This window comes from Phoca vitulina, unplaced genomic scaffold (genome assembly GCF_004348235.1).
Source record: "Phoca vitulina isolate PV1807 unplaced genomic scaffold, GSC_HSeal_1.0 scaffold57, whole genome shotgun sequence".
NCBI lineage: Eukaryota > Metazoa > Chordata > Mammalia > Carnivora > Phocidae > Phoca > Phoca vitulina.
Window position 1 is genome coordinate 5,540,342 of NW_022589760.1, and position 25,837 is coordinate 5,566,178.

The 25,837-nt window shown below is 36.9% G+C and overlaps 1 protein-coding gene across 3 annotated transcripts in view; it reads right to left on the reverse strand.

Annotated features, from left to right (window-relative positions):
* Window positions 1-25,837, reverse strand: part of DIAPH2 (diaphanous related formin 2) — a 951,942-nt gene that overhangs the window by 739,468 nt on the left and 186,637 nt on the right. The window lies entirely within an intron of this gene.

Sequence of the window (25,837 nt, forward strand, 5' to 3'; positions counted from 1 at the left end):
CCTGCCATTCATTACATCAAGCGTGTTTCTCATTTCATTTATTATACCTTTTACCTCTCCATGTTATTCCATATCTGTGTGTTAAGGGTGCCACTTATGTCTTCCACTCTTTTATCAAATCCAGTGAGTATTCTGATGATCATTACTGTATATTCTCTATCAGGCATGTTACTTATATCTGTTTCACTTAGCTCTCTGGCCATGGCCTTGTCCTGTTTTTCATTTGGGATAAATTTCTCTATCTCCATTTTTTTTGCTTCTCTGTGACTGTTTCTGTGTGTTAAGAAAGTTAGTTGTGTCTTCTGCTCTTGAAAGTAGTGACTTTACAAAGAGAAGGTCCTTGGGTGCCATGCAGTGCAGTGTCCCGTATTCACCAGAACCTGCCACTTCAGGAAAGTATCCTATGTGTGTTGCTTATGCCCTGCTCTTGTGTCTGAGTCACTTTTCCTTTTGGTGCAGTGATCTACACTGACTCTCTACCTGTTGTGGGCTCTGCTTGCTCCCTGTGTTATTAGTGGTACTGATGTAGGCCAGTGGTACTGATGTAGGCATGTGGGGGCATGCCTGTCGGGGAAGTAGGGAGTGGGGTGGCAGTAAAAGCAAACTTTGTGTTGAGTCACTAGTCCTATTCTGGATCCCTCAATGCACTGTGGTAGATGGGGACTACATGCCAGAGCTTCCAGGGGTACACGGCTGGGTGCAGCTGGGTCTGGCATGTGAAGGTGCCTGGGGGTGCACAAGTGGGCATCATCTGGCAGTTGGGTCCAGCATGGCAGCTCTGTGCAGCATGCACAAGAGCAGCTGTGCCTTTGGCGGCTGGGCATCGAGCACAACAGTAGGTGGGTGTGCGAAGCTGAGGGCAGGGCATTATACCAGCTGGGCACAGGTGGCTGGGTGCTGTACGTTGCAGCTCCTTCATGCGGCGCAGACACGGCTGGGGGCATGTAGTTAGGTGCAGCACATGACAGTGCCTGGGGGTGCACGGCTGGGCACCATGGGGTATTTGTGCAGCACACTGTGGCAGCTGTGCCCTGGTGGCTGGTCACTGGGGCACATGTGCATTTTTAACAAAATTTGCTAGCAGGTTTGGAATGGACTATTCCTTCAGGAAAACTTGTGGGCTTGGTACACTGCTAGGGGTTAGGTAGCAAAGGTCTATACCACCCTGCCTCTGGCAGGTGGCTCTGTGTTTATGTTGGGGAGTGGGAGAGGAAAATGGCACCTGCCAGCTCCCTTGTTTTTGGAGAAGTCCACTGACATACTCTGAAGTTAGTATGAACAGATTAGTCTCCCATTTGACCCCAGCTTGTGAAAACTGGCAATTTTATGTTGCCTCTCCATGCAGGATCCTGTCTCTTTAAGGGTCACAACCCAGCTATCACTCACCCTCAGGGCTCACTCAGTGCTGAGTCCCCAGACATTAAAAGCTCCTAATATGTCTGGTTTTATAAACTCTCAGACTCAGCCCTTCTGGTTTTTAAAGCCAAATATTATGGTGATTAGTCTTCCCTGAGTGAGCTCCTTGGATTGAAGACCTGTTTCTCTCCCCTCTCTCCATGCAGCTCTGTCCCTCCTGTGGGCAGCCTCCCTCCCCCTTTCTGAGCTTCCTAACCTTTAAGCTGCAGCTTCTTATCTATATTTAGTTGTGGAGTTTGTTCTCCCAGTATTTGGATTACACGCTTTTGTTTGTTGACTTAGATGTGGACAATATCTACTTAGAAACAAGAGATGGGGTGAGCTCAGAGTCTTCCTATTCTACCAACTTCCCAAGCTCCCCCTTATAAGACTTTACCACCACTTATGAATTTTAATTGACTTAGTCTGAGCATGATCTGTCACTCTTCAATGTAAATACACATTTCCTTGTAATCTGAGTTAAGACTTCAGACTTCTAAATTATAAAGGTATCTTGTTGCAAACACTGGGAAGAACTACTGATCTCTACATGAGTATTTTCAACTACAGCATGCAGAGAAATAGCCAATTACTATTAGTGATATCATCTTCAAATAGGACAGACAATAATATTGTCATGAAAACAGAAATATTGTTACTGTTACTGACCATGATTTATAAACCATAATGTAGTCAGTTTTCTTTGGCTACATTATTCACACTGAGTTTCTTACCTATCACTGCAGTTCTCTGAAAAGACAATGTTATACATTAACAAATTTGGAATTATATCTACAACTGTTCACAGTATTGCTTTGAGAGGCTCCTATAACATTAAAAGCATAAGAAAGAGAAAACCCATTTTCCTCATCATCTGTTCCTTGAGTTTCAGTAGGAAAAGGAAACAAAACAAGAGCCTGGTTCAAGTCAATCTACCTATTCATTCTAATAGTGATGTATTTGGTGAGCTATACAACGCTGAGTATGTTGCTAAAAATTTAGATGGCTTCTCTTCAGTTATATAAGAAACACATTTCAGCTAAATTTTTTCTACCTATATGCTTATGTATGTTTATATGTTTGTATGTGTATGAGACGTTTTTCCTGTATTCAAATGTATTACCAAATTAATTAATATCTTAAATGAGTTCTATTAAAAAACATTTCATAAAGGGAGATTGAGTTACATAATTCATTTATCAAAAAAATACAAGGTATTTTAAATAAATATATTGCAACATTTCAAATAATTTTATTTAAAATTTGCAGTAAAAATTCTTGAAATTGCTTGAAAAATATAGCCTAAAAGATACTACATATTATCAATTCAAGATCTATAAGATAAAAACCTATACAGAAAATTACTATCATGGTTTAACTTCATATTGTCATTTTCCATTGCAGGACACAATGTTTTTAATTAAGACCTTTTTAGAGGGCAAAATAAGAGAACATACATGAAATTCTAGGATAGGAAAAAGAAAGGTTTTTTGTTTTTTTTTTAACAATATGAAAAAACCATTAAGTTGAAGACACTGGAAAAAGATGGCCATCTATAAGCCAAGGAATGAGGTCTTTGAAGAAACAAATCCTATGGACACCTTGATCTTTGACCTCTGGCCTCTAGAATTGTAAGAAAATAAATACTTGTTGTTTAGGTCACCCAATCTGTGGTATTTGTTACAGCAGCCCTAGCAAACTAATATAACATTGATTGTTTTTACATTCGTCAGAGTAAAAATCTACATATTGTCACTGTATAATTCAAATTGTTTGCTTCCATTATGATTGAATAAATTTATTATGTTAAAATAATGAAAAAAGCATCATTATTCTTCAAATTATACATACTATTTGTCCCAAAAGGATTTGACTGAGCGCATATAAATGTGATTAACTAAAATGTTTAAAGTATAGGACTTTCGATGAGAAATCATGTATTGTTTACTTATTGAAGTTTCTATATATCAAACATTAGCTAAACTATTTCACCTCAAAATCACAGAATCTAAGACCAAAAAAAAACACTTAAATCCTTCTTTCAGTACATGTACTATTAGAAATGTCAAGTACACAGAACCTCTAATAATATATTTAAATTTTGTAGCCCTATTGTTATTTCTTCTGTTGTGGAACACAAATATAATTTGTAGAGTATGGAGGAAAATATTTCATAATAACATCAAATAATTGCTCGATTAAATATACAATAAATTTTAATTTTTTTACATTAACTGAGACAAAAAGGTGATAATATATTTTATGTTTTTAAACATTTTATTTATTTGAGAGAAAGAGACAGAGAGAGAGAGCACGCACACACAAATAGGGGGAGCGGCAGAGGGAGAAGCAGACTACCCTCTGAGCAGGGAACCTGACGTGGGGCTTGATCCCAGGACGCTGGGATCACGACCTAAGCCAAAGGCAGACATTTAACCGACTGAGACACCCAGGCACCCCAAAAGTATGATATTTTAATAAGTAGAATGTTGATCTCAAAACACTGAACTGCATTTCTTACAAAAAGCCACCTCATTTGATCTATACACTTTCAGAGACAAAAAACAAGGAAAAGCTAAACCACTCTTAAATAATTTGCTAGTGAAGGCTAATTAAAATATTTAACAATATTCAAAATTAGCCAATCTGTATGATAATAAATCTTCCACACTTCTCTTTCATATGAAACAAAATAAATGTATGATCTATTCCATACTTAAAATCTACCCATATTTCCTTTTAAAACAAGTATTTCACAATTGGGGTGAACAACGGGCATATGGGTGAGTCACACCAAGTAAATCCTTAAAAGTATAAAGCAATTTTTATAAGCCCTTATAACCAATCACAGTATTTGATAAAAGAAAGCTTAAGTATTATACTTACCTTTTATTTGACAGAGGCCCTTGAGATATATCAGATAATGAAATGTAAACAGATTTAAAGTAACCCAGGAGTTCCTAAAGCTGGATCCCATTAATGGAGTATGTACACATGGAAGGGAAGAAATAACATCTTTATTTTCAATACCCACTTAGTTGAAGCTGCCATCATCTTCAATTATGAATGTAGGACAGACCAGAGTAGTTTAAGCAGCACCTACAACTTGATCAATGCGACTAAAAGTCACAAGTATTTTCCTATTGTACCACACATACCACATTTGTAACAGTATCTCAAAATACCAGTTATGCTCACTATTTCTTCAGAATTACCTTAGTTATACAAGCTACCACTTGGTCTTGTTATTTAATAAATATTGTAAAGAAGCACATTGCTCTGTCTTCATTTTTAAATTATACTTTCTATTTTGAGATAATTATAAATAACCATGTAATTTAAAGAAAAATGTATAGATATTATGTTTCCCCCAGTGATAACATCTTGCAGAATTATATAACAATATCACAATCAGGATAATGATAATGAGAAATAACACCTATCTTATTCAGAGTTCCCTAGTTTTCCTTGCATTTCTCTGTGTGTGTGTGTGTGTGTGTGTGTGTGTGTGTGTATTTAGTTCAATGCAGTTCGATCATTTGTACATTTATGTACCCAACCACCAAAATCAACATACAGAATACTTCCATTGCCACAAAAATTCCACATTTTGCCCTTTCATAACTACACTCAAATCCATCCCAGAACCCTCCACCCCCGGTCACCAATTATCTATTTTCCGTTTCTATAATTCTGCTTTTTCAAGAACGTCATACATAGGAAATCTTACAGTAGTAACCTTTTAGCATGCATGGGCTTTGTTCACTCAGCAGAATAACCTGGAGATTCATATAAGTTACTGCACATATCAATTGTTTGTTCTTGTTTATTGCTGAGTACTTTTACATAGAAAGGATATACTACAGTTATTTAACCAATCACCCATTGAGGACATGTGGGTTGTTACCAATTTTATTCTATTATGAATAAAACTGCTATGCACAACTGTGCATAAGTTTTTGTGTAAATATAAGTATCTATTTCTCTTATTTTACTTTGAAAAAATAATTTGGTAAGTATATTTAAATATAGTTTCCTTTGTAATCCTATCTATTTTATGTTTTACACTTAAAAACATGATTCTGGTTGGGGGAGTTAACATGGCAGAGCAATAGGTGGACCCTATGCTTCCCTCATCCCTAGAACACAGCTAGATAATTATCAGATCATTCTGAATACCCAAGAAATCGATCTGAGGACTAATAACAAACTGCTCAACTAGAGGGAGACAAGACATCGTGGAAGATAGGAGGTGCAGAGATGTGGTTTAGGGAGAAAATGGATTGGTTCTAATCGAATCATAAATGCTGTGGAGGGGAGGGAGCCCTGCTCCCAGAGAAAGGTGAGAGAGAGTGGAGCACAGAGAGATATGCACAAGGAAAACACTTACCCAATGACACCGCTGAGAAAACAAGACGGGCTGATTTCTGAGAGTTTTTACAACCAGAGGGGATCAAAGACTGGAGTTTTAGAGGTCCCAGGGGTGGCTACTGTAGAGCCCAGAGGGCAATGCAATGATCCTGTGGAGAAGGAGGGAAGATAGCCCAGGGGCAGACAGCACAAACTAAGGATCCCATGGGATGGACTGGGAAAGACGGTTTCTCCTACTTGGAGCACATCTGGAAGAGGTGGCATTGCCTCGCTGGAGACAAAATCACTGGCAGGCAACATCCTTTTTGGGACAAAACTGCATTAGTACCAGCAAAGTGAGACCCTCCCACAGAGAACCAGCATGGATCCTTGCCACAACAGGTCCCTAAAATTTTGAGTTCTAATACTCAGCTGGACTTCCTGGGATACAGCCCAAGAGGCACTGTGTGGCAGGGTGGATAGATGCCTCAGACACAAACATGGTGAAGGCAGGGATCTGAGGGATGCATGGGACATGGGAGGGGAGATGGTTCACTCTTCTGGGAGGGCTTTGCCAACAGTGGTGTGGGAGAACTCCCTTCTCCAGAGACAAGGGAGCTGACTGGAGCAATTTCTCTCCCACACCCCTCACATAAACTAACTTGAGGAGCAGCACAGCACCAACACTGGTGGCCTAAACCTCTTACTCCAAATCCCATCAACCTGCTCTTTGCTGGTACTGCTTTTCTCAGGCAAGAGTACATGAGAACCAGTACAGTGGGTCCTTCCCCTAGAAGATGAGCACAAATCCCCTGTAGTCACCACATCTACAGACCACAGAGTTCTGCAAAACTTTAGCTGTAGTGGAAATACCATCAGGTCTCTTTTAACAAGCAGACCAGAGCACACCTAGTTAAAACTCACCACACTCTGTCCAAGGTCCAAACACTCCCCACTGTAGGCAAGGAGAAACTCTACAGAGGATTGATCTGAAGGAAAGAGCAGCCAAAACACAGCAGCACAGTGTACACAGCATAGACCAGAGACACTTCCTGAAGAGCCAGGCCTTGGACCTCTTCTTTATAAAGCCATTACTCTCACAAGAGACACTTCCTGAAGAGCCAGGCCCTGGACCTCTTCTTTAAAAAGCCATTACTCTCAGGAGCAGGAAACATTAATAGGCTTTCTGAACACAGAAGAAGACAGAGACCCAGACAAAATGCCAAGATGAAGGAACTCATCCAAAAACAAAGAACAAAAAAATGTCATGGCAAGGGATCTAATCGAAACAACATAAGTAATATACCTGAAACAGAACTTAAAGCAACAATCAAAAGATACTACCTTAGCTTGAGAAAAGCATAGAAGACACTAGGGGTTCCCTTACACAGAGATAAAAGACTTACAAACAAGTCAGGCCAAAATGAAAAATGCAGTAACTGAGATTTGAAACCAAATGAATGTAATGTCCACAAGGATGGAGGAAGCAGAGGAATGAATAAGTTAAATACAAGATAAAATTATGGAAAATAATGAAGCTAAAAAGAAGAGAGAAAAAGATAACAGATCATGAATGTAGACTTAGAAAATTCAGTGACTCCATTAGGCATAATAACATTCTTTTTTTTTTTAAACTTTATTTATTTATTTGACAGAGAGAGACACAGTGAGAGATGGAACACAAACGGGGGGAGTGGGAGAGGGAGAAGCAGGCTTCCCGCCGAGCGGGGAGCCCCATGCGGGGCTCGATCCCAGGACCCTGGGATCATGACCTGAGCTGAAAGCAGATGCTTAATGACTGAGCCACCCAGGCACCCCAGGCATAATAACATTCTTATCCTAGGAGTCACCAATAAAAAGAGAAGGAAAAGTGGGCAGGTTTATTTAAGGAAATTATAGCTGAAAACTTCCCTAATCAGGACATCTAAATCCATGAGGCACAGAGAACACCCATCAAAATAAAAAAGCAGGCCAACACAAAGATATATTGTAGTTTAACTGGCAAAATATTGAGATAAATAAAAAAATCCTAAAGTCAACAAGACAAAAGCAGTCCCTCCTTAAAAGAGAAGACCAGTAAAGTTAGCAGCAGATCTACCCACAGAAACTTGGCAGGCCAGAAGAAAGTGGCATGATGTATGAAATGTGCTGAATGCAAAAAATATGCAGACAAGACTACTCTATCCAGCAAGGCTGTCATTCAGAATAGAAGGAGAGACAGAGTTTCTGAGACAAAAACTAAAAGAGAGGGTAACCACTAAACCAGCCCTGCAAGAAACATTAACGGGGACTCTTTCAGTGGAAGAGAAAGACCAAAAGTGACAAAGACTAGAAAGGAACAGAGAAAATATCCAGAAACAAGGACTTAACAGGTAATACAATGACACTAACTTATACCTATAAATAATCACTCTGAATGTAAATGGACTCAATGCTCCAATCAAAAAACATATAGTATCATAATGGATAACAAAACAAGACCCATCTACATGCTGCCTATAAGACATTCGACTTAGACCTAAAGACACCTGCAGATTGAAAGTGAGGGGATGGAGAAACATTCATCATTCACAAGGACACCAAAAGAAGGCCAGAATAGCAATACTTCTATCACACAAACTAGATTTTAAAACAAAGACTATAACAAGAGATAAAGGGGGGCATTATATCCTAATAAAGGGGGTCTATCCAAAAGGATGTAACAACTGTCAATATTTATGCCCCCAAAGAAAGAGCACCCAAATATATAAAACAATAACAAACATAAAGGAATAACTTGATAATGGTACAATAATTGTAGGGGACATTAAACCAATGCTTATATCAATGGACAGATCATCTAAGCAGAAAATCAACAAGGAAACAATAGCTTTGAATGATATACAGTCCAAAACCCTTGGGATGCAGCAAAAGCAGTCATAAAAGGGAAGCATATAACAATACAGTTCTAACTTAAGAATCAAGAAAAATCTCAAAGATACAACCTAACCTTACACCTAAAGGAATGAGAAAAAGAACAACAAATGAAGCCTAAAGCCAGCAGAACAAGGGAAATAATAAAGATTAGTCAGGAATAAATGATATAGAAACAAACAAACAAACAAAAAACAAAAACAAAAAACCCCAGTAAAACAGATGAATGAAACCAGGAGCTTATTCTTTGAAAAAATTAACAAAATTGACAAACCCCTAGCCAGACGTATCAGAAAGAAAAGGAAAGGACCCAAATAAAATCACAAAGAGAGGAAAGATCACAACCAATACCACAGAAATACAATTATAAGAGATTATTATGAAAAATTATATGCCAACAAATTTGGCAATATGGAAGAAATGGAGAAATTCCTACAAACATATAAACTACCAAAACTAAAACAGGAAGAATATAGAAAACTTGAACAGACCAAGAACCAGGAAAGAAATTAAATCAGTAATCAAAAATCTCCCAACAAACAAAACTCCAGGGCCAGATGGCTTCCCAGGGGAATTCTACCACACATTTAAAGAATTAATACCTAGTCTTCTCAAACTGTTCCAAAAAAATAGAAGGAAAACTTCCAACCCATTCTACGAGGCCAGCATTACCTCAATTACAAAACTAGACAAAGACCACTAACAGAATTAAAGGCCAATATTGCTGATGAACATGGAAACAAAAAATCTCAAGAAAATACTAGCAAACTGAATCCAACAGTACATTAAAAGAATCATTCACCACAATCAAGTGGGATTTATTCCTGGGTTGCAAGGCTAGTTCAATATTCACAAATCAATCAACGTGATACACCACATTAATAAAAGAAAGGATAAGAACCATATGATCCTCTCAATAGATGCAGAAAAAGCATTTGACAAAGTACAGCATCCATTCTTGATAAAAACTCTCAACAAAGTAGGGATACTGTTTTTTAACATAGTGTTGGAAGTCCTATCCTCAGCAATCAGACAACAAAAAGAAATAAAAGGCATCCAAATCAGCAAGGAAGAAGTAAATCTTTTACTATTTCCAGACAACATGCTCTATGAATCTTTTACTATTTCCAGACAACATGCTCTATGTAGAAAACAAACAAGACTCGACCAAAAAATTGCTAAAACAGATAGAATAACTCTGTAAAGTCACAGGACACAAAAGTCATCGTAGAGAAATCTGTTACATTTCTATACACCAATAATATCATCTGGAAATAGTAAAAGTTTTATTTCTTCCTTACTTATTTGGATGCCTTTTCTTTTCGTTGTCTGACTGCTCTGGCTAGGACTTCCAGTACTATGTTGAATAAAATTGTTGAGAATGGACATGCCTATCCTGTTCCTGACCTTAGGAGAAAAGCTCTCAGTTTTTCCCCATTAAGGATGATGTTTGCTGTGGGTATTTCATAGATGGTCTTTATTATGTTGAGGTCTGTTCCCTCTACCTTATTCTGTTGGGGGTTTTATCATAAATGGATGTTGTACTTTGTCCAATACTTTTCTACATTTATTGAATGATCATATGGTTCTTACCTTTTCTCTTATTGATGTGATGCATCACACTGACTTGTGAATACTGAACCTCCCTTCCATCCTGGTAATAAATCCCACTTGATTGTATGAATGAGTTTTTTAATGTACTGTTGAATTGGGTTTTCTAGTATTTCATTGAGATTTTTTGCATTTATGTTCATGCGGGATATTGGCCTGTAGTTTTCTTTTTTTGTGGTATCTTTATCTGGTTTTGGTATGAAAAGGATTTTCTTTTAAAGGAGGTTTATATTTTGGCCAAATTTGAGGAACTGTCATAGGGAAGTAGAAAGCACTGGAAAGATTTAGTCTGTGAAGTGACAAATATATCTGTATTGAAAATGATGGGTTGGCCAAGGAGGTATATAGAAAAGCAGCTAGGGGAGAGAACAGAAGCAGATTTGAGTCTTTTAAATTCATAAGGGAAGAATATGATGATGTGCTGTAAACACTGCAGTTAGAAAGACAAAACTGGATTAGAGAGTCATTTAGGACATAAACTTATTTTAACTTGGTAAGTGAATTAATGGGGATGCTGGGCTAGGTAAGATGTAAAAACTAAGATGTTAATCAGGTTTAAGCAATCCGTCTGAGTTACCTGATACTGTTATCTTCATTTTTACTCATCGGGAAACTGAGGATGAGAAAACCTGGACAAAGTCACATTACTAGTAAGTGGTAGAACCTGAATTTGATCCCAAGTCTGTCTAACACTGAGGCCTGTGTGCTTAACCACTAATCAACTCTGTCTCCAAATTAGTATTGATAAATAAATAAAGTGATAAAATAAGGCCAAGTAAGAAAATCTGAGAAGTGCTTACATTTAGAAGCAGACAGCAGGAAGTACAAAATAGAATATTTTATAGACAGACAATAGTGAGGGAGAGGATATTTTAATTTGTTTATATGAAAATGAACACTCCAATTTTCCCTTTATGTGATCTGACCTCTAAAAAATTATGGCATTATTAATAGTGACAAGTTTTTTACAATTAAATCAGCTATTCCATAAATGTTCAGTTTATTTAAAGAAACTGACATCTTTAGGATCAAATAGTACTTTAGTAAGACAGTCTTCTATCCTACCGAACAGGACTTCCTCTTCCTTAAAAGAGGAATGATTTGTTTAGGTTAGCATATGTAAACTCTAAAAATGCCTGGAAGTTGATCTGTCTTGGTTTCATTTCAGTAAATGGATTTTATCTAACCTAGTCAAACGTATTTTTTTTAGAGTAGTGATGAATTTATAGGTTACTAAGCTTTTTGTGATAATTAATCTATGCTGCATGAGAACCAATTCTAGTTCTTAAATAGTATACAAGGAATATCACAAAAAATACCTCTTGCTCAAAGCCCTAGCCTAAACTGAAAGAACAACCTGATAAGAATACTGAGCTAGTACTTGAACATGTAGTATTCATAGGGTTTTTTATAAAAGTATAAACAATGTTCTGGTTCATGACGCCTATTTTTCATGTAACAGAGGTTATGCCAGTAGAAGCAGCAGTATAATTTTAATCAATGTAATGGCATTACTTTCACAGTTTACCAACCATTTTTGCTGGTAGCATTCTTACCTCTAAAGACCTAAGTTGTGAATTTGAACATAAGAAAACACATATTCCTGTTTCATCAAAATAATTATTCTAAAAAATAACATTATTTCATGATCCACATTTGACATTTTATTACTTCAGCATAACATCTATTTCTTAGAGAGGAAATCAACATAATCTAGTACTTCAACACATACACACACACATCTCTAATAAGGCTTCATTTCCTTCTATTGCTACCCAAACTAAAACGTCACTGTTAAATATCTTCAATAGTTAAGATAATCAGTAATTTCTTTTATAAATCTCATCACAAAATGAATGAGTCTTTCACTTTATCAAGTATATTCAATGAGGGATTTTTACTGCAAACAATAAAAAGTACAATTTGTAGGTTTCTTAAGAATATGTTTACTCCTGGGGACAAAAGGTACAGAATAAGGAATATAGTCAATGGTGTGGCAGAAGGGTTGCATGGTGACAGACGGTAGCTACACAATAGTGAGCACAACATAGTGTATAGACTTGTGGAATGACTAAGTCATAAACCTGAAACTAAATGTAACATTGTGTGTCCATTATACTTCTAATAAAAAACAAAGAATTGAACCTTTAAGCACAAAAAAAAAGAATATGTTTACTCCACAAAAAAGAATTTATACTATGCAAATCCGACATCAGTCAGAAGGTTCTGTTGCCAACTCTACATTCCGTTAAACAACACAAAGCAAAACAACAACAAAAAATGTCAGCCATCTGGAGCTCAGTAGGTTAATGCACTATTCTGACATTTCCAACTAGTACAATTAAGGGAAAACACTTTCAAAAGAAGACGGTGCTATATGTGTCTTTAGGGAAAAAAATAAGGGATCTCGCAAAAACAAAAACCTTAAGATTCCTTATGTTTCTTCAAAAGTTGTGGCATGTCATTGGCAAGTATTAATATCTTTACGCAGATCCACTCAGTCAAAAACACAGTAAGAGTTTCTAGGAGGAACAAGACATTATCTTAAGCACTGAGAGGAATGTGAACATGCATAAATGCCATGTTCACATTCCTCATGAATGCTCATGCCTGGCAAGAGATATTCATGCAATATCAAAGACTGACCTCATCTCTAAAAGCATGTATAGTCATAAATTGCACTTATACACAAAACCAGCTCATACATTATAATTCATTTACTCGCTTAATACAGTAGGAGGAAACTCACTTTGGAGTCACTGAGATTTGATTTTGAATCCAGTATCTGCTACTTAGGACTGTTTAACTGTACGAGTAGCAATTTTTCTGGTTTTCCTTATGTCTTAGAAAATTGTTTCGAAGATTTCAATATAAATAAGTGTAAAGTGTCCATCACTATGCCTGACACATAGGTATACAACAGATATTTATTACCTCTCATCATCAGCAGCATCCAATTTCCTTTTTTTTTTAATTTTTAAGTATTGTTGACATACAATGTTATAATAATTTCAGGTTAACATCCAACTTCTTGAGTATACTATGTGACATTTTACATTTATTATCCTGATCCTTGTAAATAACTCTATAAAGCAATAATTATCCTCAATTTACAAATGAGAAAACTGGAGCTCAAAAAAGTTAAGCAATTTATCTGAGGTCACACAGCTACTAAGTAGTAGAGATCCAAACTGTCGTCTATTTGAACTCTTTGCTGGGGCCTACAAAGCCTTGTGTAATTTTTCCCCTTCCCACTGTTACTTCATCTGACTTCATCCCACATTCCTATTCACTACTCACCAACCACACTAGTCTGTTATCGGTCATTCAAATGTCCCAAGCCCATTCCCACATTAGGGCCTTCACAAATATTTTTTCCCTCTGCTCTTAGAATGCTCTTTTCCTGAATTTGTACACGGGTGTCTCCTTCCCATTATTCAAATACCACCTTCTCACATAGACCTTCTCTAACCATCCCAGAACATGCAGCTCACCATTAAAATAGCATCCTACAACAACCCACCTCACAGTGATTTAGTCTTTTGGAGGCTCTTATTATAGATTAGCATTTTCTTTGTTTACTCGTCTGTTGATTATCTGAGATAATTTACACAATGCGAACAAACTTAATCACCTTCAGTCAGATTCTCTTACTTTTAGAAGGCTATACCCTCTACAAGTACTGGAAACAAATCTCTAGATTCCTAATCTTACAAAAAACTGTAAATCAATCCTCATTTTTCATCACACTGGGATCCATAAATCAGTCCATTTGATCTGTCTGGTCTCCTGATCAGTTAACATCTCACATATATCATTTTAGATGAGCAGAAGGTAGTCTGAGAGATTTTGCTAGATTAGTTTACCAATTAAAACACGACACCAATAATACTGAGGCAGTATGCTAAAGAGGGAAACTTACTGGAGCAGATATTATGGCACTTAGATGTTAAGCCCTGCTCAATCATAGTTTACTTTGTGCTATGAGACATACACAGGTTCTCTGGGTAAATCTGTTTCCTCCTCCTATGAAAATGAGGTTATCAGGCTAGGAGACTATCTCTAAGGTCACTTGCAGATTGAGTAGTCCACATTTCCATGATAACATGAGGAATAAAGAAATTGCATGAGGCCTTTGAAAAAGAGTGGCCACTATCAAGACCAAAAAAAAAAAAAAAAAAAAAAAAAGGACAGAAGCACATACATGCCTGAAAGTCTAATTCATTCCCCAAAAGCGATATTCCATTTAGACTCTGAGTTCCATCGGAATTGCCGAAACTTGACTTTATTCTCTAACCCTGCATAGATACCAAAAGGCGAAGATATTACCTACTCCTGAGATGACTCACTACTCCATCTTTAGTCTCATAATTCTTTACTTCAGCCACCAGCCACTGTAAATTTTATTCACTCAACAAACTTCTTCAAGGGCAGTGACTTTTTTGTAATGAATTACATAATTCTGTAAGAATATATGTATTGTTCAATGTGTGATACACTTTGTATTACTAGGACTTTACAAAATCCTAGGGTTGGCAGGGGAGCTTCTTTGCTCCAACATATTTTTTATCTATTGAAGCACACAAATCTGCATGGGGGAGCACTTTTATAAGAAACATCACATATATCAGTAAATTTATTGATGTAGACCTCACAACTAATTTGTGACAATTCAAAAATGGTATCTGCCATTACCAATAAATATGGCAAAAAATTTAAACTACTTTGAAATATTACTGACATTCTAAAGCATTCAAAAAGAGGGATTTTCTCTTGGAATACTAAAAATTGCTACAGACCCACTATCAAACTGGCTACCCCTGAAAACAAATATTAAAGGACAAAAGTTCCACTTGTATCCCAGAAAATAATTACTTGTGTGGCTTTATGCAAAGCATGAGCTCTTAGTGGTCAAAACAGAACTGCCTTAAAATATCTGGACCCAGGATAGTCAATACACCAGAAATGTGAATTTTGAAGAGTGATGAATGCATTGAGGTCTTAGAAAAGTGTGATATATGCATGAAATATTATGTTTACCTACGATACTGTTTCAAAGAATTTTGTAGCTCCTGAGATACATTACTTTTCTAGGAAGCAACCTTTACTACATTGCTTTTATTTTTTTATTTCAAACATAATTTCTTCACTAAACATTTACTAAGCAACTACTGAGTGCTAGACACTGGGTATACAAAGATGTATAGACACAGGCCCTGTCCTCAAGGAGCTCAAAGTCAGACTCAATTAGCATTTTCTCTACCATGAAAATTTTTAATGAAAACTTATAAATGAGGGTTAGGGATTAAATTTGTCACACTCTTCTACTCAACCATTATTTTTAGAAAATGTTCATTCTCAATTAGAAAAAGTGAGATCAATTTATACACAAACTTTGCAAATGCAGAAAAAAACATTGATTCAAGGAATGACAATAAAGAAGTTATTTTTCATGCCACTTCTTCATAGTCTAATTCTTAAATGAAAATATCACAAATTAGTAAAGCAAAATACTTTTATACTATTTTTAGACTCACTGTGTTAACCCATGGTGAATTTAAGAATTCATTTCCCTTCTCACATTTTAATGTAAGATATGATAAACATAGAAGAATATATCTAAAGTGATACAAGTTATAAAGCAGAAGCTACTTATTCATAGTGCAATGTCACTTTTTGCTACATTTGGAGAAATCCTATAGCCAATCTATACTTTGTGTAAGTAACCAAACTTTAATTTAATACAGTAAATTGGGAAAAAAAAGTTTGAAAGTATAAAAACTAATTTCTACTTTCAAAATTTAGATTCACACTTAGTTCTGGATCTCTAATGTTAGAATGTTTTTGGAAGGACACAAAATGTATTTAGGAAAAAATATTACATTAATCCCTCCAGCATCCCTATAAGGTGAAACATATCATCCATGTTTTACAGATTGGGCAACTTCTTTATTCAAATTTGGCCATGATACACAGTAACAAATAAAGCTGGGAATAGAACCTAGGGCATCTGATTTCTACTCCAGTATCCTATCCATTAGTCATATTCTCTCATGGCTTTGGCATTTCTCATTGTCCTAAAATACAGTCCAGGATCACTTATTCTGCAAAGTACTAGCTCAGTTGTCAAGAAAACGAAGACAGAGAATTTAGAAAAAAAAATTAGTAGTGTAATATCACAGAGTAATAACCCAGCATAAAAATAAGATTCCAAGTATAGAAAAAATATACCATATACATACTGCCTTCAGAATAAGTTGTGTAAGATTCAAATCTGTATGTAAAATAACATACTTTGTTTAGTACATTAATTTGATAATGTATTACACACAACTATACAGAAATTACACACTCATTGATGTAAAATACAGTTAAAGAAACTAAAAGGCCCTGGGACGCCTGGGTGGCTCAGTCGTTAAGCGTCTGCCTTTGGCTCAGGTCATGATCCTAGGGTCCTGGGATCGAGTCCCACATCAGGCTCCCTGCTCAGCGGGGAGTCTGCTTCTCCATCTCCCTCTGCTGCTCCCCCTGCTTGTGCTCGCTCTCTCTCTCTCTCTCTCTGACAAATAAATAAAAATCTTTAAAAAAAAAAAAAAGAAAAAAAAAAAAAAAAGAAACTAAAAGGCCCTGCCCATTTGGTGAGATGCAACTCCTTTTACAATGCTGGTAGCAACAGACAGGCTTGGCATAATCTTTCTGGAAAGCCACCTGGTAAGAAGAATCAACAGCCTCAAAAGGTAAACAATCTCTTTGACCTGGTAATGCTACTTCTAGGAATCTATCACAGGAAATAATCTGAATTTTAGACTGCGTATTATGCTCCAAATGATCATGAAGTCATTTTTTAATAGAGAAATGTATAAATACTTTAAGATACCAAATGTAGGGAAACAGGGAGATAAACTATGGTATCTATTTAAAATGGAACATTATATAGTCATTAAATATTTTCATGATGTAGAAATATATGAGTCAATGTCATGTGCAATGAGATATAAAACTCTGTGTACAGTATGATTTCAACAATGTAAAAATATATCGAACATCTAAATGGTAATCTGTGGCAATGTTAGTGGTAATTATCCCTGAATAACAGCATTTTAGATGTATATTTCCTCTTTAAAACTTCCTGTGTTTCCAGATTTTCTAAATTGAAGATTTATTATTTTTGTTATTAAACGGTATTAAATGTTATTTTAAAAACAAAGGTCTATGGGATGCCTGGGTGGCTCAGTCGGTTAAGCGTCTGCCTTCGGCTCAGGTCATGATCCCAGGGTCCTGGGATCAAGTCCCACATCAGGCTCCTTGCTCAGCAGGGAGCCTGCATCTCCCTCTGCCTGCCTCTCTCTCTCTCTCTGACAAATAAATAAATAAAATCTTTAAAAAACAAACAAACAAAAAAACAAAGGTCTATCATCTATTTTGGTCAAATTTACTCATATACATAAGCATAAGGCTTGAATAAAGAAAAGAGAGTAAAAGAGAGAAGGATAAAATAACAATAAAGGACAGACAAAAAACAATACAGGAAAAAAATGTGGAAAGGAATCAAGTATAATGAGGACACAAAAGAAAACCCTCCCATCATGACAAAGCAAGTGCAATCTCTCATGCTTCAACAACAAAAAAGTTGCACCCTTTCAATCTCAGCCTCTAAGAGGATGTTTACACAAATACATATCACCTTCTATTTGTTAAAATAGTCCTCAAGACACATTTTTATAGATAGGCATTTATAGGTAAAACATATTGATGGGGGAGGATAAAGGAATATGGCTTATATATCACCTTCAGTTCTAAACTCAAGCATAAAAGAAAGAACAAAGAAAAAAAGACTTTCCCAAGAAGGGTTCCACACATATTTCATTCAGTTAAAAATTCTTCCTCAAGTTCTAATACCTTCTCACTGATTCCACAGTCAATAATTAGGACAAGCCTTAGACCTTGCCTTAAAATTTGTAGAGCAACACAAGAATCTTTACAAGATAAATGCAAAAACAGCCACAATAAAACAAATTAACAATCTAATAATCAGAACAGAACTTTAACTAGTTGTAGTGTGATGACATCATTTTAACGGTCAATAATTAGTATAAAAGATATGAAACCAGTCTAATTTTAAATAATCTATGTTGACATGACCATGTATACATACATAAATATAGAGAGAAATGTAACTAGTTCAAACTCCAGATATGGTCAAAATCACCTATTTAACACTAACATTAGTTGGAACTCTCTACTGCTGTTCAGTCTTTGGAATCCATGGTAATTATTCACTGAGTGTCTCCTATATATAAGTCACTATGCAAGGTATTGTAGATAAAACAGAAACAAATGAGATAGTCTTTGCCTTCGAGGACCTTAAAGAGAAGAGGAATGCTTATTAACCTCAATGATTCATTCATTCAAATACTAAGTTATTAATTCATATCAAACCATTACTGGAGATACACTGTGTGTGGCATTTGTTCATGGTGTTAATGAACTGATGATTAAGAAGACAGTGCTGAAATTCAAAGATGAAAATATAAATTTAAGGAGTTCACAATATGCAATGTAGGCAAAAACCATACAGATTTACTCAATAAATACATACCGACCATCACATATGTGCCAGGCACTCTTAACTCTGAGGATAAAGGGGTAAACCAAGTAGACCACGGGCTCTACTGAGGGGGTCTTTATTATCTAGTAAATTAAGTAGAAAGGGAACAGCATAGAGTCATATGGGAACACAGGAGGACCCAACTCAAGATGTTTAGAAAGGCTTCCTGGAAGGAAGAAAGTCTAAGACAAAACCTGAAGGATAAACAGGGTTTAAGGAACATAGAAAAAAGCTCAGGCAAGGTTTGACAGGTGAGGGACAATGTTCCAGGTTGAGGGCATAGCACCTGTGAAGACTCAGTGAAGGGAGACAATAAAAGGTTTGTATTTAATTCAGCAAAGTGAAATCACTGAGAGGTTTTACTGGGGAGTAACATGCTTATATTTGCGAAGAAAGTAGAAAAAAGTAGAAGAAAGCGAAGCAAGACTGGAGAAAAAGTGCTGTTGGTATGATCTGGGTGAAGAGGATGATAGCCTAAACAAGTAAAGAGACAGTGGGAATTGTGGGGGAAAGGATAAGTTTCAGAAATATTTTAGCAGTTAGAATCAACAGGATGTGTTAATGGACAAGAAGGAGAGAATCAGAAAGTGAAAGGGATCAAGAAAGAAGGCCAACTTTCTAGCTTAATTAGGTATTTGGATTTATGTCAGTGTCCATATCCCAAGGTGGAGAATAAAGGAGGAACACACATGTTGTTGTTCTTTTATTTTAGTTAGTATTAATTCAAGGTTCATTTTCTTACAATTTTTACACTGTTTATAATAGGTGGGTGTTTGTTTTTTTAACCCCTAATGGAATAAAAGAATACTATCTAAATGTACTTTTCTCTTACAATCCTTGATTTTTTTCTAAATATTTTTTTTTAAATTCAATTTAATTAACATATAGTGTCTTATTAGTTTCAGAGGTAATTTAGTGATTCATCAGTTGCATATAACACCCAATGCTCACTACATCACATGCCCTCCTTAGTGCCCATCACCAAGTTATCCCATCCCCCGACTCAGCTCCCATCGAGCAACCCTGTTTGTTTCCTATAGTTAAGAGTCTCTTACGGTTTGTCTTCCTCTATGATTTCTTCTTATTTTTCCTTCCCTTCCCCTATGTTCATCTCTTTTGTTTCTTAAATTCCACAACTTGGTGAAATCATATGGTATTCATCTTTTCTGATGGACTTATTTTTTTTTACTTATACCCCTTGAATGATTTGAAGACAACTTTATCTTGTCTAACATTTCTCTTTTCAGCTTTCAAATATTTCATTGAATGAAATTTAATTTTCATCAAATGAGAGAATGCATGCAAAACACTTAAAGTGGTTCCTGATCCACTGAACATGATCAATACAAATTGTTATCATTATTAATTAGCAGAATAATTTAGCATTCCTAACATTATTCTTAGAAGTCTGTGCCATTCTCGGGGCGCCTAGGTGGCTTAGTTGTTAAGCGGCTGCCTTCGGCTCAGGTCATGATCCCAGAGTCCTGGGACCGAGTCCCACATCGGGCTCCCTGCTCAGCGGGAAGCCTGCTTCTCCCTCTCCCACTCCCCCTGCTTGTGTTCTCCTGCTCTCGCTGTCTCTGTCTCTGTCAAAGAAATAGATAAAATCTTAAAAAAAAAAAAAAAAAAGAAGTCTGTGCCATTCTCATTCTATAACTCCTTAAAAGTAAAGTTTGGGGAGAATGTAAAAAAAGTCATTAAAACTCCCACCATACCAGAAAATAGTTTTTATATCTGTCATCTAATCTTTGCTTGTATGCTTAAATTTTACATACTTGAAAACATACATATCACATGTAATTGTGGTGATACGATGGACCATAGTATCAGAATATACTCACTGTTCTACACAACCATCGTATCAGAAGAATGTATTCACTGTTCTACACAACCTAAAGAAGTCATTATAATGGCTACCTAATATTCTCCTAAGTGTCTCGCCAATAATTTAAGCATTCTCCTCCCTGGACTAAGGTTACCACCCATGCCGATTTTCCATTCGTATGAACAATTATTCAAGGAATCACTTTTATATTCTTTTGCATAAATTCCTTAGGATAAATTCTCCGAAGTACTATTTACCAGGAGTCAAAGGGTATAGGCATTTTGTATATTCTGTCAAATTGAATTTCAAACAGGTTGAACACTACCAGGACAATAATTTAAAATTTTTGCTGTATTAGGTCATGTCACATTTGTTACTTCCCATTGAATAGTGAAAAACGAGACCTCATGTTCAGAAACTTACGTTAATCGATTGGTATGTTAATTTTTCCATTTTACTGATTTTATTTCCACTTATCTGTATTCTCTGTATCTACTGCATATTTATCTCTCCAGCCCAAAATGTTTCCACCATAACCCAGGCAGTCCTTACATATTAACAATATAAATCCCTTGTGTGATAAACTTATATTTTTCTCAGTTTTGTCATATTTTTCACAGAGCTTAGCTTTCATTTATTCAAAGGAGTAAATCTTTTATTTATAACTTCATTTACTGCAAAACTTAAAAGTTATTACAATGGAGACTTAAACAAAATGCCAAGATAGAGTAATTCATCTCAAATGAAAGAACAAAATAGGTCCACAGCCAGAGATCTAAGTGAAACATAAAAATAAAATGCCTGATGGAGAATTTAAAGCAACAATCATAAGGATACTTGCTGGGCTTCAGAAACAAATAAAAGACTTCAGGGAAACCCTTACCAAAGAGATAAAAGAGTTAAAAAAAAAGAATCAATCAGAGATGAAGAATGTAATAAATGAGATTGGAAATAAGCTTCATGCAAAGAAGAGCAAGCTTGAAAAAGCAGAAAAACAAATTAGTGATACTGAAGAAAAAAAAATGAAGCTGAACAAAACAAAGAATTACGCCACAAAAGACAAGACTTGGGAAATTCAGTGACTCCATCAAATGTAATAACATTCGTAATATAGAAGTCCCAGAAGAGGCAGAGGATTCCAAGATGATGGAGGAGTAGGACACCTCAATTTCTTCTGGTCCAAGGAATTAAGCTAGACAGCTATCAAACCATTCTGAATACGTGCGAACTCACCCAGAGATCAAAGAAAATAATAGCTGCAACTCTACAAATAGGCGAACATTTTCCACAAGGTAGGAGGTGCAGGGAAGTGAATCCAAGGCCATATATGGGAAGATAAGACCACGGGAGAGAGGGAGCCTCCATCAGCTGGCTACCAGCAAGTGATATAACAGTGCTGCACAAAATCAGAACATTTAGAAGTCTGCTCCGCTGAAGGATGTCGCTCCAGTGGCTAAGTGGAGGTGGGGCAGGGAGACACAGAACGCTCACTGGGACAGTGTGGTCTCAGGATCTTCGGGGTCACAGAAAGACCAGGGGTACCTAAGTGCAGCAGAGCTCCCAGATAATAGGGTGGGGAAGCCAGTCGCAAAGAGTGAGCAGAAAAGTGGATTCTCAGCTTGGGGTTGCTAGAAACTGTAATCAGCAGCACAGTCGGGCCACTACTCTTCCAGCAGAGCCCAACAAGTGGCTGAAACGGGGAGAGCCCCCTTCCTCCACAGGAGGAGTGGCACGGGAGCGCGCCTCAGAAGCCTGCTGTGTTTGGAGACTCCAAACGGGGTGGAATGCTTGGTTACAGGCTGGGTGAGCAAAGAATGCGGTCAGAGATGAGGGAGACAGGAATGATAGACTGCATTTCTGGGTGGGGCTCACAGAGGAGTGGGGCCCCGAGATATCAGCTCCAAGGCCAAAGATTGGGAGGCCTCCATTTTCATTCTCATCCTCTAAAGCTGCACAGAAAGCTTTCAGGGAACAAAAGCCACACAGACCAAACAGGAGCAAATTAATTAGCCTGGCCCCAGGAAAGGGAGGAGCAATTATACCTGGGGCAAAGACATTTGAGAATCAACCCAATAAGCCCCTCCCCCAGAAGATGCACAATACTGCAGAGTTTGGTACAAGCAGAGTTGGAGACAGATTGACCTGGAGAATCTGTTGGGGGGGGGCACGTGACACTGGCTCTGAGCCAGAGATCCCTGCACAACCATGTTTGCTCTGACCCTCTAAAGAAAATCAGAAAGACACCAGGGAACAAAAAACATGGAGCCAACGAGATCACATTAAGCCCATCCCCCTGACAAGGGGTGCGGCAACTCCACCCAGGCAGACACCTGAGAAGCTGAGCAGAAGGCCCCTCAGCCGGCAGACAGACTAAAAGAACAGGTGAATAAGCTTAAGCTTATCTACCACAGGACTGTAAAACTCCAACACCAGGGGAAAATAATATAGGGAGCTCCAGGTATTCCCTCACAACTGGCTTATACTTCAGGCTAAAATTTACATTTCTTTTCTAGTTTCCCTCCTTATTTTTTTAACCATGATCCTGTTTCAAATAAATTCATATTTCCCAACCTATGTTTTTAAGTAGCTTCTTAACTTTTTCTTTTTCACATATGTTGTATAGATTTATGCCACATGCTAGCCCATTTGTTAAACTATACACGTTTATCTTGATATATATGTAAGTTCTGATTTTGTTGAAATTTTGGGATATACAGTCTTCTAACACACAAATCAAAAATCAAGTAAGAACAGGCAGATCGTGCAGCTGTGTGAACCCTGAGAGATTATAATCTCTCTCCCCGACCCCTTTATTTTTTTCTTTTTCTCTTTTTTCTTTCTTTTTTATTGTTTTGGATCATCTTGGATTTCTTGGCTTTATCTCTGGTAGCTTTTGACCACTTTGGATTTTTTCTTAGGTGCATCTTGCTTGGGTCATGGTTGATATTTTGGACTCTGTACATTCCCTCAACCATCCCTCAACAGAATGACTAGGAGGAGGAACTCCCAAAAAAGAAAAAAACCAGAGACAATGGCCGCTGCCACAGAAATAATAGATATGGATATAAGCAAGATGTCAGAGATAAACTTCAGGGTAGCAATTATGAAGTCAATAGCTAGGCTTGAGAACACCATTAGCGACAATATAGAATCTCTAAGGGCAGAAATGAGATCTAATCAGGCCAAACTTAAAAATGCTATGAATGAGATCCAGTCTAAACTGGATACTCTAACAGCCAGGGTAAATGAGGCAGAAGAACCAATTAGTGATCTAGAAGATAAGCTCATAGAAAGGACAAAGCCTAGGAGAATAGGGATAGGCAGGTAGAAGTCCATGAGAACAGACAGAGAGAGATCAATGAAGCCATTAAACATCCCAATGTCAGAATCATCAGGATCCCTGAGGGGGTGGAGAGAGAGAGAAATAGAAGGTACCTTTGAGTAAATCATACCTAAGAATGTCCCTAATCTAGGGAAGGAAACAAGCATTCTTGTCCAAGAGGCAGAGAGGACCACTCCCAAGATCAATAAAAACAGACCAATGCCCCAGCATTTAATAGTGAAACTTGCAAATCTTAGAGCCCAGGAAGCTATCCTGAGAGCAGCTAGGGGGAAGAGATTTCTTATGTACAGAAGAGGAACATCAGAATACCATCAGACCTATCCACAGAGATGTGGCAAACCAGAAAGGGCTGGCAAGACATATTCAGGGTAATAAATGAGAAAAACATGCAGCCAAGAATACTTTATCCAGCAAGACTGTCATTCAGAATGGACGGAGAGACAAAGAGCTTCCAGGATGAGCAGGAACTGAAAGAATATGTGACCACCAAGCCAGCCCTGCAAGAAATATTAAGGGGGATTCTATAAAAGAAGAAAGACCCCAAGAGTAATACACACCAGATATTTATAAAGACATTTGACAGAAACAGGGACTTTACAGGCAATATGATGGCATTAAATTCCTATCTTGCAAAAGTTACTCTAAATGTGAATGGCTTAAATGCTCCCATGAAACAGCACAGGGTTTCAGATTGGATGAAAAGACAGGACCGATCCATATTCTATCTACAAAAGACTCATTTTGAACCTAAAGAGACCTCCAGATTGAAAGTGAGGGGATGTAAAACCATTTATCATGACAACAGACCTCAAAAGAAACCTGGGTGGGCAATTCTTATATCAGACAAATTAGATTTTAAACCAAAGACTGTAGTAAGAGATGTAGAGGGACACTATATCATATTTAAAGGGTCTATCCAACAAGAAAATTTATCAATTGTAAACATCTATGACCCCAAAATGGAAGCAGCCAAATACATAAACCAACTATTAACCAAAATAAAGAAATATATTGATAATCATACATTATTCGTAGGAGACCTCAAAACTCCACTCTAAGCAATGGACAGATCATCTAAGCAGAATATCAGCAAAGAAACAAGAACTTTGAAAGACACATTAGACCAGATGGACTTCATAGATATATACAAAACATTCCATCCTAAAACAAGAAAACACTCATTCTTCTCAGGTACAGATGGAACTTTCTCCACAACAGACCACATACTGGGTCACAAATCAGGTGTCAACCATTACCAAAACACTGAGACTACTCCCTGCATGTTATTAGACCACAATACTTTGAAACTTGAACTCAAATACAAGAAGAAATTTGGAAGGAATTCGAGCACTTGGAAGTTAAAGAGCATCCTGCTAAAGAATGACTGGGTCCAACAGGAAATTAAAGAACTTAAACAATTTATAGAAACTAATGAGAATAAAAACACATCTCTCCAAAATCTATGGGATACTGCAAAGGTAGTCTTAAAGGGGAAATACATAGCCATCCAAGCCACTCTCAAAAAAGTAGAAAACTACCAAATGCACAAGCTAACCTCACACCCAAGGGAACTGGAGAAAGAACAGCAAATAAAACCTAAAACAAGCAGGAGAAGAGAAATTATTAAATAAAGAATAGAGTACACCTCCATGAACTAGAAACCAGAAAAACAGTAGAACAGATAAACGAAACTAGAAGCTGGTTCTTTGTAAGAATTAATAAGATCGATAAACCTATGGACAGACTTATCCAAAAGGGAAAGGACCCAAATTAATAAAATCATGAATGAAAG